General features: G+C 43.6%; 1 long non-coding RNA gene across 2 annotated transcripts in view; it reads right to left on the reverse strand.

Moving 5' to 3' along the window:
* The window catches only part of LOC138569094 (uncharacterized), a 112,638-nt gene extending 97,229 nt beyond the window's left edge, over positions 1-15,409 (reverse strand). The window contains exon 1 of one of the 2 annotated variants that reach the window (XR_011303123.1): positions 14,196-14,362. This is a non-coding gene — a long non-coding RNA (uncharacterized lncRNA). Of the gene's footprint in view, positions 1-14,195; positions 14,363-15,351 lie in introns of those variants that run through there. The other variant, XR_011303122.1, reaches the window with a different exon arrangement.
* Positions 15,410-15,778: the final 369 nt, after the last annotated feature.

Consider the following 15,778-nt stretch of genomic DNA (forward strand, 5'->3'; position numbering starts at 1 on the left):
CTCTACGCTTGTCGTGCGTGGTCGTTTCCCGAATCAGGCTCTATGTGGCTTTTATCAGCAACTCCTTCAACCTTCTTGGGTGGTTTTGTAGGGCAATCCCGTAGAAAATGTCCTGAGGTTCCACAGTACAGACACAACTGCATCTGTCGTCTTCTTTCTCTTTCCTTTTGAGTTAAGGGTCCTTTAACCACCCCAAACTGCATAGGTTCAGATGCATCTGTTCCTTTGGGGGCAACGTTGGGTTTAACCAATACCCGGTTCTCGAACTTAGCTCGATCAGTCTTTCGCTTCTGAAGTCGGTGGTCTAGCTGGACCATTAAGTCTATAAATTCTGTGCAATCCTGAGGTGGGTTCACAACTTGAGCCAAGACATCTTTGAGTTCTCCCCGAAGTCCACCATGAAACAATGTAATTCGTTTTTCCTCCGGCCACCCGGTTTCCACCACCAACCTAATGAAGGTTGCAACATAGGTTAGCAGATCCTGGTTACCTTGTCGTAAGGATAAAAGTTTGTTGTCCAGGGCTTGACCCTGTGAGTGTCTGGCAAATAGTTTTTCCATTCTCCTTTGAAAACCCTGAAAATCCCGGAGAAGAGGATCATCCTGGTTGGCTAATGGAATGGACCAATCCACTGCGCTGCCACTAAGATATGACAAAATAAAGGCTACTTTAGCTTGGTCATTTTGAAAGGCTCCCAGTCTGCATAAAAAGTGCAAGCGGCATTGGTTCATAAACACGGCAAACCTTTTGGGGTCCCCAGCAAAGCGTTCGGGTGGAGCTAACGGAATATTTCCTGGTAAAACCACTTGCACTGGATTGCTTGATGAAACGGGGGTTGGGTTTCCCCCATATCCAGGTAGGGGCGTTTGCCCTGCTTGGTTTTGCAGTAGTTGCCTAGCCAGATCATCCGTGCGCTCCTTTGAGACAATCAGCTCTCTCCTGAGGGCATTAGTCTCTTGGCGAGCGGCATGTACTTCCGCCCTAAGTTCCCCCAATAATTGGGCCAGTTGGTCGGTTTCCGAGGTTTCCATAAGACCCGGGTCGGTATTTGTAGAGAGGCTTCGCGTTCTGTTACGCTCACCTGGACCCCACAGGGGTGTCGATCGGACCCGGACAGCTGCGGTCTCCTTCAACGTGATGCTTAGTGCAGAGATGACTGTCTGGACTGGCCCTCCTAGTCTTGTCTGCTGGACCCGAAGAAGTATTTTCCTGCAAGTGGAGACAGGGATTAACCACCTGTGGGTTTTAGTGATGGCCTCCCAACTGTTCTCGCTCTCCCCCACTAATCACCTCCGATATCCCCTTAGTAACCTCACATTATGTTCGTAAAAGATGAGCTCTCCATCCTGCGTGTCTTGCAGGGGCGCGTAGATACCAGTTACTTCACTGGTTTGAAGGCGTTGGGAGAGTTCCGGTAAGTATTGACTCTGAAGTCCCTGGCAGGATTGGTAAGTATCAAGTTCAAAGAGTTCAATGTGCCCGATGTTCACTACTGTCCCCTTCCTTCCTTAAATTGCAACTGAGTTCGTGAGAAGAAGGTCTCGTAGCTGCTGCTGGCGTTCAGGTAAGCGTCTGTGTTACCCAACGCTGTCCGGTAGCTATTGCATGCGTTAACGTGTTGTTTTTCAGCATATGAAAATGTGGAGAGTTATGGAATAATACCGCTGGTGGTAAGTCTATGGTGGTAAGAGGTTGTATTTGTTGATTCCCTTGGCTCACCTTGTTTTTTCTTGTGTCTCCCAGGTGCCGTATTACGGCGAAGAAATGATGGAGACAGTGCCAGATCGAAAGATGCTGTGAGAACTGGTGAGTATGGTGGCGTGCTGGAGCTGGCGAAGCGACACGTGCAGGACTGATGTTCTTTCCAGGTCCATAGATGAAATGGTTCCGGAATTAGGTGAGGAATTAGAAATAAGTTTGTTTTCTAACCTTGTCCTTTTCTTCTTCTTTATTCTAGGAGCTCCGGATTCGAGGCGGGCGTGGCAGAAGACTGGATGCTGGCTGCAGGCACGGTGAGCGTCACGCTGCTGGATGCAGAATAACGCAAAGCATGTGCTGCTGTTCGGGTGTGGTTTAAAAAGCCTCCAAAGTAGTTCCAGGTAAGAAGTTCCCTAGAGCCACGCCCGAGTAAAAAATAGTCCCTGTAACAAAATAGTCCCATCCAGGCCTCATGTAGGCTTGGACTCTTTTGCAGCATGGTCTGCATCAGGTAAGTAAAGTCTATGAGCCTGGCGCCTATGGCGCCAGGATTGATTTCTATGATGAGCCTGGCGACTAAGGTGCCAGGACTGAACCCAGACAGCCCCTAGCCGGGGCTGCTGAGGTTTAAACAAATGTCTGGATGCCTGCTCCCAGAGCTGAGGGCCTTGGTCCTGATGCCCGGGGGTAGGCATCATGACAGTGGGGTACAGATGTGTGCGGATGCAGAAGGGGGGGTGGCCTACTGCACCACGGTGGGAAAGGGGGGGGTATAAGGTCACCAGGGCGCCAATAGCCAGTGAGTGGAGAATGCATGCAGAGCTAAACACTCCTCACCTGAACCAGCCAAACGGAACAGGACACATCACTGGGCCACATACCACAAATAATGCATACGGATGATAATAAATAAGAGGCACAACCAGGGCACCATGCTGTTGGCAAGCAATGCATGACTGAATAGGATGGCAACTGTGCCAATGCGGCTAGTGTGACCATGCATAGCAAACAATATCCTGCATGAATTAGATGTGCATGCCCACACCAAGTAGCTGCTGCCATGACTGTGCTCCCTGAATGCAGTTTCCAGGGCCCACTCACAGAAATAATCCCCTTGCCTACTAGAGGAATCCTTCTTATTCACACGCACTATTTTAACTTTGAGGCCAGGAATACCCTCCCGAGGATGACCGAGCTTCTCAGTATCCTGACTGCCAAGCTGGGCAATGGTGCGGAGACAGGAGGATCCGCCCTTTCCCCTGGGACAGACCAACTTTCGTCAAGGGAAGATTCAGGGAGGCTCTGCCTGGCAACAGTAGTAGATCTGAGTACCAAAACTGGCACGGCTAGTGTGGGGTGACGAGAATTGCTTTTGAGCTAATGCTGAGCATGAACTTCTGAATCAACTTTGTGAATTTACGGCATCATAGGGATGAAACAGAAACAAGACATCCTCAAAAGAAATGCCACCTTTCTCCATCCGCAACACTTTTCCTTGTGTCTTGCATCAAATAAAACTGTTTGATGGAAGCTCCACCACAAAAAAGTGTTCAGAACTTACTAATGGCGGAGATTCGAATCATGAGGTGAGTCTCGAAGACGTCCGAGTCTGTACGCCTCTATGTTGATGACACCCTTGATGTGCACTGCACAGGAAGACATGTTTGCCATTACCCAGACCCACAGTGGCTTCAGTTCCAACACATGGAAGAGCTCCTTTCACCTCATGCACCCACCAAAGAAGGCTTTTTACATTCAAGGTGCCACAATTGGCTCCCCAACAGAACTCCTGAGGGTTGGTTATCAGAGAAATCAGAGAGAAGACTCAGTTGAAAAAAGAAGACCCAGCTAGACTTGTAGGTAAACCACCAACAGCTTGTGTTGGGATCTCAATGCTGATCCAATTATATGCACTGCTAAAAGAGAACCTCCCACATCCTTAACCTCACCAACAGCATCACAGCTGACATGCAAGAGGCACAGAATCCTTTGATGCCAGATTCCTGACTATACGATGGTCACGTCGATAGTTTCCTTGCTGGAGTCAATCCTATCATGGGAGAAATGTTTGACGTCTGGTGTTGCAGACCTTCTGAATGTTCTCCAAAAGAGCCATCTTGTAGGGGCTCTGATCAGTTCAATTGTCCAATAAGTGGTACAGACTAATCGCTTGACGCATTAGGGGTGCCATTACAAGGGCTACGACCTTAGTGTACACAGTCGGGCTATTGTTTAGCTATTTGTACTAAAAAAGGCGACTTCCTATTTTCAACCTGAGGAACTATCAATGTTCTCTCCTAATGTTATTGTGAAAATAATCATCCTGACAGCTGAGCAACGCTAACCATTATCCTTCTTGTAAAAACCCCAAGACATCTGGGATGTCACCATGTGAAATGTTTCCAACAGGAGGACAAGATTTAGGAATGACAAGTCCAGAACGGAAACAGAACACCTTGATTTTGTTACGGATCCAGAAACCGTCTTTGTGTTCTGGAACTTCCTCAATGGCATCTAGAGTCAAGAGTTTTGTGATCTCTAGGATGAGCTCAGTGGTAGTGATGCTGAACGCCCCAAGGAGTAAACTCTTTTGAAAATGTCTTTGTAAATCATTATTGTTAAAGATGCTTGCTTAGCCTACTGGCAAGGAGGCAGTGTTCACGGAACAGAGGCTGGGTGCCAGCTCTTGAAACATGCTAGGCACAGGATTTGTCAGGATCTGCAATAGCCACCAGCTTCATGTTGGACTGAACCCTCTTGTTACTGGAAACATTAAACTTTGCTCTGGAAGTTTGCCTCGTTTTGTAAGCCTTAAACCCTGCAAGAAAAGAATGTGCAAACTAAAGCTTTCACCCTAAGTAACCCAGGGTAATCCAGATGTGGACTCCTTGATCACTGTATCTTAGAGAGGCTCAGCTTCCCGACTAGGCCGAAACACGTGCCTGGGGTCGCTGTTGGTACTCTTGTTCACAGGAGAATTGCCTAGCATTTCGGTGCTGGACTGCCCTTGTGGGTGTGACAAAGACTTATATGCAAATTGATATTTCTCCTCTGTGAAGGGTGCAGTGAGCTAAAACGTGGTTGTAGACCCTACAGAGTGGAAGAAATTCCATAGGACAGGAACTTTTACCTATTTTCGTTCTCGGTAGGTGGGCTCCCACACTCCTTTGAACTTTGTGAATCCTGAGGTTTCACCCTAAGTAACCCAGGATAATCTAGACTTGGACCTCTTGCTTACTGTGCTTAGAGAGGCACAGCTTCACCTCACTGATGAGGCCCAACTAGCCAAAACACGCACCGGGGTTTCTGATGGTACTCTTGTTCAGAGATTTGCCTATCATTTCGGTGCTGGACTGTACTTGTGGGTGGGGCAAAGACTGATATGCAAATGGATATTTCTCCTCTGTGAAGGGTGCAGTGAGCTAAACGTGGTTGTAGAACCTCCTAAGTGGAAGAAATTCCATAGAACAGGGTATTTTCCCATGTTCGTTCTTAGTGAAGGGGCTCCCACACTCCCTTGTAACTTTCTAAAACTTTGGGTTTAACCCTAAGTAACCCAGACGTGGACCACTTGCTCACTGTGTCTTGGAGAGGCTAGGCTTCACCTCACTGATGAGGCCCGACAAGGCCGAAACACGTGTCTGGGGTTGCTGATGGTACTCTTGTTCAGAGGAGAATTGCCTAGCATTTCGGTGCTGGACTGTCCTTGTGGGTGGGACCAGACTGATATGCAAAAGGATATTTTTTTTCTGTGAAGGATGTAGTGAGCTAAAACATTGTTCTATACCCTCCTGAGTGTAAGAAATTCCATAGGACAGGGTATTTGTCCCATGTTTGTTCTCAGTAGAGGGGCTCCCAAACTCCTCTGAAGCTTTTTGCAGTACATGACATGCAAGAGCAGGATCTCATCATCTAGGGTTCCTATATGCATTGCTGCCCCACTTCATCTGCATTATGGGTAAAAAGTGTATCAGTCATGACCCTAATTGCAGAGAGCTGTTGCAGGGGTCTCCTTTCCCTAAATAGCCAGGAATTCCTTTGAGTTATTCTGGGGCAAAGGTTTCGAGAGCTTGTTATTCACCTCCAATTTGGGGGTTGAGAAACAAGTCAGGATAGAGGCGCTATTGACCTCGGGGCTTGGATTGAAGTATGGTAAACAGTTTTGCCAGCAACACCACAGGTATTGCTCTTTGTCCGAAAAGTGCTAACCTGGTTGGTCGGAACTTGCTGTTCCCCAAAACTACATTTATGACAGGCGACTCAGCAGACAAATTGCTTATACTACCAAAGAGTCATCCTTGGAAGATTTATAGGTTCCATGTAATAATGTCCCTGCAAAAATGTCTCCTGACAAAACAGTCGCCATTTTTTGCAGAGCCATTATTACATTGAACATGAGGGGGACATCCCTGCAACCTCTGAATTGTTGTTTTGTTTGTTACAAGGGGAGCATGGGACTTCCCTGCAATTTGTCCCCATTCATAATGTGCCAATGGCTTTTCCCGGGGACATTATGTATGGGGACATTATTACCTGATAGACTTACACTTGTTGTACCGACTTATACTAGCTTATACTAAGCACCTACAATGAATCAGCTCAGAGAAAAGTGTTCTCTAAGGATGAGCAGCAAAACACTAAAGAAACGTTTCCAGTAACACAAGGAGTTGACACTTTAGGTTTCATTTGAGCAAAAGAAACTACAGAGGCGAATGTTTCTCAGTGTTTGAGGCTGGACCCGGGCCAGAGTGACCTTGTCCCTGCATTTACTCAGCCAAAAGATCCAGAATCTTGCCTAAGGCCAGAAAATCAATGAACCAGTCTGATTCCAACAGGAACGACATCCGAGGACCGACCTCTTACTCAGATGACCCATGAAGTACATTGGAGAGCAGTTGAAGTCCACGAATAGTGGATAAGGACAGTGAGGCTGCTCGAGACTGGACTGGCAATAAAGCCCCAGGAACTACTATATGATAACGATGGCAGGCCGAGGCTATGGACGTTAGCCAAAAATGTGCTCAATAGTGAAGGACAAGGATAAGGCCAATACATTGCCATCAAATAAGAAGTTGGGAATTGGAGAGTCTGGGAGCTCTCTGGAGGGAAATTCAGATCTGTGTCCGGAAACACCAAATGCTCTGGGCATTCCAGATCTGCCGAAGTAACCTCCTCCGGCACTGTGTCTGGTACTGGAGTAGGATCTGAACCAACAGAGGATGACAAAATTGAGAGATGGTGCTTCAGCTGGCACCCGAGCACTGTGCAGACACCACCAGTCCTTTGAGCCAGGATGCCTTTCCCCAATGCAAGATCATTATGGAACTGATGAGGAACATCTAAGATTGTGCCACCAAATGCAGATGTTTTACCAGCACTGGGGTTTATCACACTCTGGACAAATCCCACCAACCAGAATGGGTGGGACTGAACACAGTCCTTTAGAGGTGTCACAGTACTTTGGTTACAGAGGATCAGGATTCATGCAACACCTCTCGTGTGCTGCCTGAAAGAGTTCCTTCCTCCAATTCTAAATCTTCATAGAGGAAGCACCGCTGTAGGGAGGGTATTAAACTAGTACCAGAGTCCATAAATCTGGGAAACAAAAGCATTCAAAAGACGATTGTGAGTTCAAGAAGCACCTTCTCATTAAAGCTTTCACGGAAGGAGTTAAATGAGTAAACCCTCCAATTGTTCAAGAGGTTTCCAGCTGGGAATAAAACAGTCTTGTACTTCTTGAGGTTTCCTCCACTTGAGCATGTTGATAAGTGCTCCCTAAATCATCTCACATACAAAGTAGCTTTTTTAGTTTCTAGCACATCCCTAAGAAAAACAAGTAAATTGTAGCCTCTATCAGTGGATGAGCAATTTTTAGCAATACACATGGCCAAGGTAGTTTTCAGAACTCACCCTAGATTTTCACTTAAATGAATGTCTGAATATCATTTGAACCCACCCATTACATGCTTTCTTCTGAAAACCATAGTCCCAGGTAAACATGTCTTTACACACGTTTGATATGCGTAGAGCAGTAATATTCATAACAAAACACATATGTAAGACAAGCCATTAGTCACAGGTTAAGAGGGTAGCCCAGTAAATAAATCCAGCATTTCTAAATGAAGTATTCATTATACTCAGAAGTTTTACAAACTGGCACAAAGAATACTACGGCAACTCGGATGGCTCACCCTCCCAGAAAATAGATGCTACCCTTGTATTCTTGGCCAATACGCTGCTGGACAGTATTTGCAAGGAGGAAATGTTGAGTTCACTGAACACTTTTACACCATACATTTGCATAGATACAAAAACTATAGTGGATTCACAGGTGGGTCAAGCAGTGCTTTGTAAATTAAATGTATGCTTGCCCACCTCCACACACAAACACTGTGTAGTGTGCTTGGTGATGCATGTGGATGCTGTAACATCTGTGTGTATGAGTGGAATGTATGGGTTTGAGTGTGCTCTATAATAGAATTGAAACAAGAGAGTGAAGAAGGGCGGTTGACAGAGATGGATGCAAGGAGGTTGCTCTGCTAATGGGCTTTATGAAGGAGACTAATAAATACATGTATTCCATCTGGCTGCTGCCTCCGTATGAATACTGAGTTTGAGGTCTCACACTAAGTCAAGAAAAATGCAAATTCAACCAAGAAACGATTAAATATCCTGGACATACCATATCAGCCAATGTGAAAGTTAAAAAGAAATTAGCGGATAATATAAGAAATGTGGCGGAACCGAGTAGTAAGGAACAACAATGCTCGTTTCTCGGCATGTCTGAATTCTATGTGCAGTTCCTACAAAGTTTTGGAGACAAGACAGTTCACATGAGGTCCTTATTGATGAACAAGGCGCCATTCGAGTGGACTACGCAATGTGCATCAGAATTCGGGAGCATTAAGACAGCATTAGAAAATACGCCCTCCATAAAGAACTTTAAAATGAGGAGGAAGACCATTGTTGCCACTGATGCAAGCAATACAGTGTTTGTGATTACATTTGCATCACGCTTGTTGAGATGTGCAGAATTGAACTATTCAACAATCGAAGAGGGGTAATTAGCGATACAATGTGCGACTGGCAAGTTTAGAACATCCCTGTGGGGCTCAACCTTCACAATAAGGATGGATCATAAGCCGTTGAAAGAGATATTACAGAAAAAGGGATTAAATGGAGTCTTCAAGAATAAGAAAATGGGTTGTGGCGCTTCAAGAGTATCGCTTTGATGTCGTATCTTCCAGGGAAAAGGAACATTCCTGCTGACTGTTTATCTCGTCTGACTACCAAGAAGGACAAAGAAGAAAATGAAAGTGAATAGGATTGTGTGTTACTAGTAGAACAGAAAATGATTGCGAAAGATGAGAATTTGACAAGAGTGAAGACTGAACTGTTGGAGAGAGGGATGATTATGAAAGGTTCTTTGATGGGTTTGAAATTAGAGGGGATGTGGGTGGAGAAAATGAAGTTGTTGCAAGTTAATTGAGAATTAGTATTGAGGGGGACAGGATTATTCCTCCTTGTTGGGTGTGAGGAAGAGAATTGTGGAAAGTACTGGTGTCCAGGGTTGATTTGGAGGTGGAATGATCTGTGAGGTATTGTGTTCATTGAGTGAGAGCAAATTGGTGGCCATGGAAAGTCCCATGACTATAGTTGCTGTCCCCAGTAAGCCACGGGAGAAAGTTGGGATGGATATTACTGGTCCTATATGGAGTAAAGGGGTGCAGAAGTATTGCATTGTTATGGTTGACATATTGGCAAAATGGGTAGAAGTAAAAAAGTACAAGAAGAATCGCTACAAAATTTAAATGCAAAGAGATGTCAATATTTGGTGTAGAATGGTATTGACCATAAACTTACCTCCATTTATCACCCACAGGCCAATGGTGTGGCTGAAAGATTCAACAACGTCATAAAGGACTGTATACGATGGGTGTGGGCAGATGGTGAGGACTGGGAGAGTGTGGTGTAGAGCTGGATTGAAGCATGTTAGTTTTTGCCAAATGGTGCAACGGGTGTGTCACCCTTTGAGTTGAGTAGAGGGAGATGAGTGAATTCCAAGTTGTGCCCTCCCTGGACGAAGAGAGGTAGGTGGTCGTGGGACAGTGTGCTACAAGCGAAGTTATGTGTTAGAGAGAGACAATTGTCTAACAATAGTAATTACGACAGAAGGAAAGCTGTCAAGGATGGGTGCTTGAGCACCGGCAATGTGGTGAGAGTGAAATTACCTGCATCGCTGAGAGACAAACCATTGAAATGGTCTGAACATGTAAGGTTGTCAAAGTATTTCACAATGCTGTGATGACTGCAGATGGGAGGATGAGGAATATGAGTAGGGTTGTGAAAGTTTAGGAGCAGAATGTTCCTGAGGTAACCATTGATGTTGGGGTCAAGGATGTGGAAGAAGTAGGAATGAGGTCGATGAGGAAGAAGAGTCCTAAGAAAATCAAGGATTATGTGATGGGTCAATGTGATTGAACAACACAGTGTTATACTAAAAGGATACATGTTCTACTTTGTGTGTAGTGTACTTAGTGATGCATGTGGATGCTGGTGTAGTGTGTATGATTCTCCTGAGACACACCCCTGGGATATTCCTTTAAGTGTTTAAGGGAGGGAGGTGTGTAGTGTGCTTGGTGATGCATGTGGATGCTGGAATGTCTGTATGTATGAGTTTGGGTGTGCTCTAGAATGGAATTGGAATGAGAGAGCGAAGAAGAGCGTAGGTTACTCTGCTAAGGGGCTTTATGGAGGAGACTGAATAAATACCTGTATTTAATCCTGCTGCTGCCTCTGTATCAATACTCCACACTGCTTCCTGGTCTATGCACAGCTTGTCAATCTAAACAGATTCACAAGCCCCAGAAGGCAGACGTTACATGCCTAGTAAGAGTCTTTCTTGTGCTTGTACTTATTTAGAGTTGCTTGTGCCGACTCATCCTCCCCATTCAAGCATGACTCAAAGCACAGCGCACTAACACAAAACTTGCTCTAAGTTAACATTAAAATATATATAGGCCCACCTAAATAATGGCCGGGTAGTCATCTGGTCTTTGGTAAGGGAATCAGGTGGTGTAGGTTGCATATCAGGCGACTCCATCAGGTATTCCTGGGGTTCTTCAATGCCATTAATGAGCCCCTGTGAAGTATTGTGTGTGTCAGGGAAATCCTTGTATGATTGACCTTAAAACTATTATGTTGTAACTTTGCTGTCTTTGCATTTTATAAGTTCTGTCTCTTTGACCAGTTGTATTTTCTGGGCCCCAGAGTGTCCTGTCTAGTATCTGCCTGGATGAAAGACATTTTGGAGACTTATTATTGTGTTTTCCCTTTGTGCAATCTTTCTTTAGGGGCCAGTTTTAGGCGTCAAACCTAAAATGCCCCAAAGATTCTCTCTTGGGGAGCTAGTTTTCGGTGTCAGTACTTGAGCTTGACATTTCAGTGTGACATGCTGCTGCTTTGTCCTTAGTAGTATGTTTAGTAACAGTATATTTTTCTGTGCCCTTTTTTGTATGGTTATTACCGCCATTCCTTTTTGTTTCCGGTTTGTATAGACTCAAGAGCATTGCACTTCTTAGACTCTTTGGGGCACAGAAATCTGTGGGACTGAAGGTAGGGACGGTCGTTCAAAGGTCCAATGAGTGCAATATTAGAGGTGGGGTTTGCAATATGGGAGTGTCTAGTTTAATTAGATAGTACAAGGAGCAAAAGGGACACAGCAGCTAGAGATGACAGAAGGATCCTACTGGGTAGACACGTTTTAATAGTAGTGCATAGTAACTGTCACTCATTAGATAGACTTCACCCAGTCCACTTTTATATGAAGGTGGGAGTGAGACACAGTTGAGATTTTGAGTGTTGAGTAGAACAAACCAGAGGACTTGCTGGTGGTTCAGCTCGTCCCCATGCAGATTCAGAACCGGAAGATTCTTGTGTTCCTACTCTAATGTTGTATACTCCCACAACACTCCTCTTTTCTGCTATCATTTTGCCTCTTCCCATGGCTGTTTTCTCTGGCACCAGCTGTGCCCAGCTAATCAATATCCAGGGCACTCTTTCTTAATTACCTTTCCACCCTACAAAATGATTCATCTTATTTAAATTGTTTCTTTCCTTTGCTACTGGTCTTCCCTCCTCATTCAAACCCTGCTTTTTAAAATGCCCCCCTCCATCTGGTTACCAAGATTTTCAACCATCTATTCTTTAAAATCCCCTATTCCTCTTATATCTTTTCCCATGTTGCCTCACTTTACTTTTCACCTTAAATGGATTCCTTTACAAATTATTCAAGGGTGTGCATCAGCGGGCCTCATATACCGTTTCAGGTTCTCTCTGTTGCGGCCTAAAAGATGTTCATAGTCAACTTTAATCATCTATCGGCCATCAGCTGCCTTTTCCCTATTTTGATCTTTTTCTTGTGCCTTCCCCACTGCCAGTATTTAGTACTAATTAAAATTGTATTTCATGTTAATTTCCTTCCCTGAACACATGAATTTAAGATAATTAACCATTTTTCTGGAAGTAACATTAAAATGGAACTCTCAAGGGGTTCTGTGAAATTATCATCTGCTAGTCTAAGTGGTGAACTTTAATGTTTCAAGTGAAACCCACAGCTGATATGTTTTATGGGTATTCTCTTCTGCAACTGTTTGTCCTTCAATAGCTTGCTGTCTTGACAATTAATTTACTAAAGATGTAACTGCAGAACTCAATCAACCAAACTGTCAATTTACCGCGATAAAGCACTGAGAAAAAGTTTCTGCAGCATCCTTAAATCGACAGATTGATAATTCAAGAGTACCCTGTATCAGTAGTCTCTCCAGTAACTGCACTGATTTATTTTGTTAGAACCAAAGCACCCCCACACTAATTTCAGCAATGAAGGCTTATTTCTAAAATTAACTTGGGATCTAACTCCCAAAAAGCAATATTTCCAATGTTATGTCTGTTAGAAAATGAGCTTCCCAGACCTTTGAGAGCCATTTCGATTGAATGGTTACCGAAAATACTCTATTCTGTACGTAATAGAACTATCCATCCGCAGTCACTCTACTATCTGCTAACTGCTCCTATTGTCTCTGAACACCCTATGTCAATTCACAAATTTGAATTTGATGAAAGTGCCTCAAAACAATTGTGTCCTTTCATTATGTCCCTACATCCTACCTCTTACCTGGGTAATCCTTGTCCTACGTTTATGATTCAAGAGTGAATTGATGCTATTAACATTTTTAGTTACTTTTTTAACATATCTATTTCTACTGGCTTTATTCCTCCTGTTTTGAAATGATCTTGGATTACTCACCTGCTCAAAAACCCTCTTTGGATCCAGATGTTGCCAGTAACTATCGAACCTTAGCTATCTCTCCTTTTCTTATGACAGTCCTTGAAAAGACGGTAGACCCAAATACAAGATTCTGTGGAAACTCATAATCTGCTTGGTGAGCATCAGTCAGGTTTCATCCTCAACACAGCACTGAGAGCGCATTACTAGATATCCATGAGGGTTTACTCAGGAACCTGGTTAATCGTTATTCTCCCCTTTTAATAATGCTGTGACTTTTCCAGAGCAGTTGATACTTTGGACCACCATGTCATTCTTTCTTCAGAGATTGACTTCAGTCACTTGGAGTCTGCCGTTTTTGGTTTTCATCCTTGATTTCTGGTTGCTGTTTCTGCTTGAGATTGTACGGTCTTCCAACCGGATTCGGCAACATAAAACATGGGAGTTTTCAAGGAGCTTTCTTATGGCTGCTGCTGATTGGCTCAATTTGAACACAGGCAAAACTGAACTTGTAATTGTTCAAATTTATATCTTCTATTTCCTTTTTTTCATTTCAAATCTTGTTCATTTTATGACCTTATCTAAGGTCAAAACTTTACATTTGTACTTTGTTTTTATAATAATGCATTGGGTTTAGTATTATTTAGTGTCTATTCTAGATCAGTTTGCAAAAATGAGGAACTTGTTTTAGGGTAGCAACCCTGAACCTCTGCGACCAGTGTTTTATTGCCGTTAGGACATTGTCGCATATGTGTGGGAAACTACGGAGACATAGGGCCTCATTACACGTTGTGCGGTAAACCATGGCTCTATTAGCGCCATGGTTGCCGCCGGTCCCTTACCGGGTCCGCCTTGGTGGATGGCGGAATAAGCGCCATATTCCAAGGTGAGTGGGGGCGCTAATTCCGCCATCCACCATTGCCCCTGCACCATTGCCAGTCAGCTCTATAGGGCTCCATGTTAATGGTGAAGGGGCTAATTACGGTACCGCAAATTGCGGTACCGTAATTAGCACCAAGGTCCCTTTGCGGGTCCCGTCATTAACGCCTGGAAAAACCAGGCGTTAAGGGAGGACCCGCAAAGGGACCTCATAGTAAGGTGGTAAGGGTTTACCGGTACCGGTAAACCCTTACCGCACAACGTGTAATGAGGCCCATAGAGTTCCTGAACTCCATTTTAGGCAATGGGATTACATGAGTTCCTTACATACCATTTATTGCGCCATGGGTCATGTATCAAAACAACATCAGTTGTAGTGGTTGAAACTAAAATGTAATCGGAGCCCTTTGTGATGACACGTGTTTCGACACTACCGTGTCTTTATCAAATCTGGGCAAGTCTGAAATTAAGTTTATGCAACAAAGTTATGAATATATAGAATCCTAAATAGAGTTACCAACATTTTGCATAGTGAAAGATAATAATAAAGCAAAACAAACATGTTTAGGATCATAGTGCAACAAAGAAATATGAATTGGATATTCATTCATAATGTGTAAAAAGGACCACAGAGATTTAGGTGGGGGGTCGGGGAGGATTATTAGGGTTGCGAAAAATATGAAAGAGAAAAATGAAAATTAATAACATAATATAGAATAAAATAAAAAAGATAACAAGAGGAAAAAACACAGTATCATAAGTATAGTATATGATGATGAGTAAGGCGAAAATACTTGTAAACCAATTGGTAGCATTCTTCCATGTGTTACTTTTGTGATAATTGAATTATAGTAAAAGTGTATATGTTACGTTAGTAATCGTTGAAATGTAGCAAAATGTACATAGGTTACCATAACTACTGGTTCAAGATACAGAAATTCAAAAGTTCTGACTAGGGTGGTGCCGATCTCTTGTCATTACACTTGCAATGGTGCAGGGACTAGGTTTACGGTCAGTTCCTTGAGTGTGAGTTGACTTCTAATTGCAGAAGATCTTACCCTTATCATTGTCCAGGTTGGGTTAAAATTCGATTTTCCAAATCTTATGTCAATGCCTGGGTTAAATCCCACCTAAGATTTAATAAACATTATTTGATTTTTTAAATGATGCCCATGGCTGGGAGTCTCATGCTTAAAATTGTGGTGTTATTTATTTGTACTTAGTGAAATAATGCCAACACATAATATCATAACTACTATGCCTCTCCTTGGTCTGGCGTGGGGCATATGCTATTTCAGTGTAACATTTCACATTGTACATTGTTCCACATTTAAGAAACCTCATAAACAAACTCCAGATAGTCTGGTGCGTATCGCAAATTGCCGTGTGAATCTATGCACGCACATGTGAGACAACCGCGTACTGGAAAATTGAACGAAATAAGGGTGGTCGTATTAGCACAACTCCCAGCCTCACAAGGAGCTTACCTCTCCGGAATATCTTGTCTCACGATGCGCGTTGGTTTAATGTACACCGGCACCATCGTATAGTTCTATATAAAAATGTCTCCCTGAAGTCCTATAGTCCTACCTTAGTTTCTGCTATTTGAAATCTTGGCGGCCATCTTTTGGGAACCGTCTTACTTTACGGCATGAAAACTGGATGGGTATGTGAAAAATCAATATTGATTTTGAAACGTGACTGATAGAAGGTAATTTATATAAAACAGAGAGTATATATCTTCCCTAATAGTAGTTGTAGCTCTCGATGTAAGGCCTTTGCAAGCTGCATAGGAAAATGAGTGCCGTGATGCAAGCTCCCGCTTATGATGGAGATGGGCAATATTAAATAGAAAGTTAGATGGAAGAGTTAGAAACACAAAACACACTATGCATTTGGTACCTGCCATTAATT

The sequence above is a fragment of the Ambystoma mexicanum genome, chromosome 2q, assembly GCF_040938575.1.
Source record: "Ambystoma mexicanum isolate Mex_15411 chromosome 2q, UKY_AmexF1_1, whole genome shotgun sequence".
Taxonomy (NCBI): Eukaryota; Metazoa; Chordata; class Amphibia; order Caudata; family Ambystomatidae; genus Ambystoma; species Ambystoma mexicanum.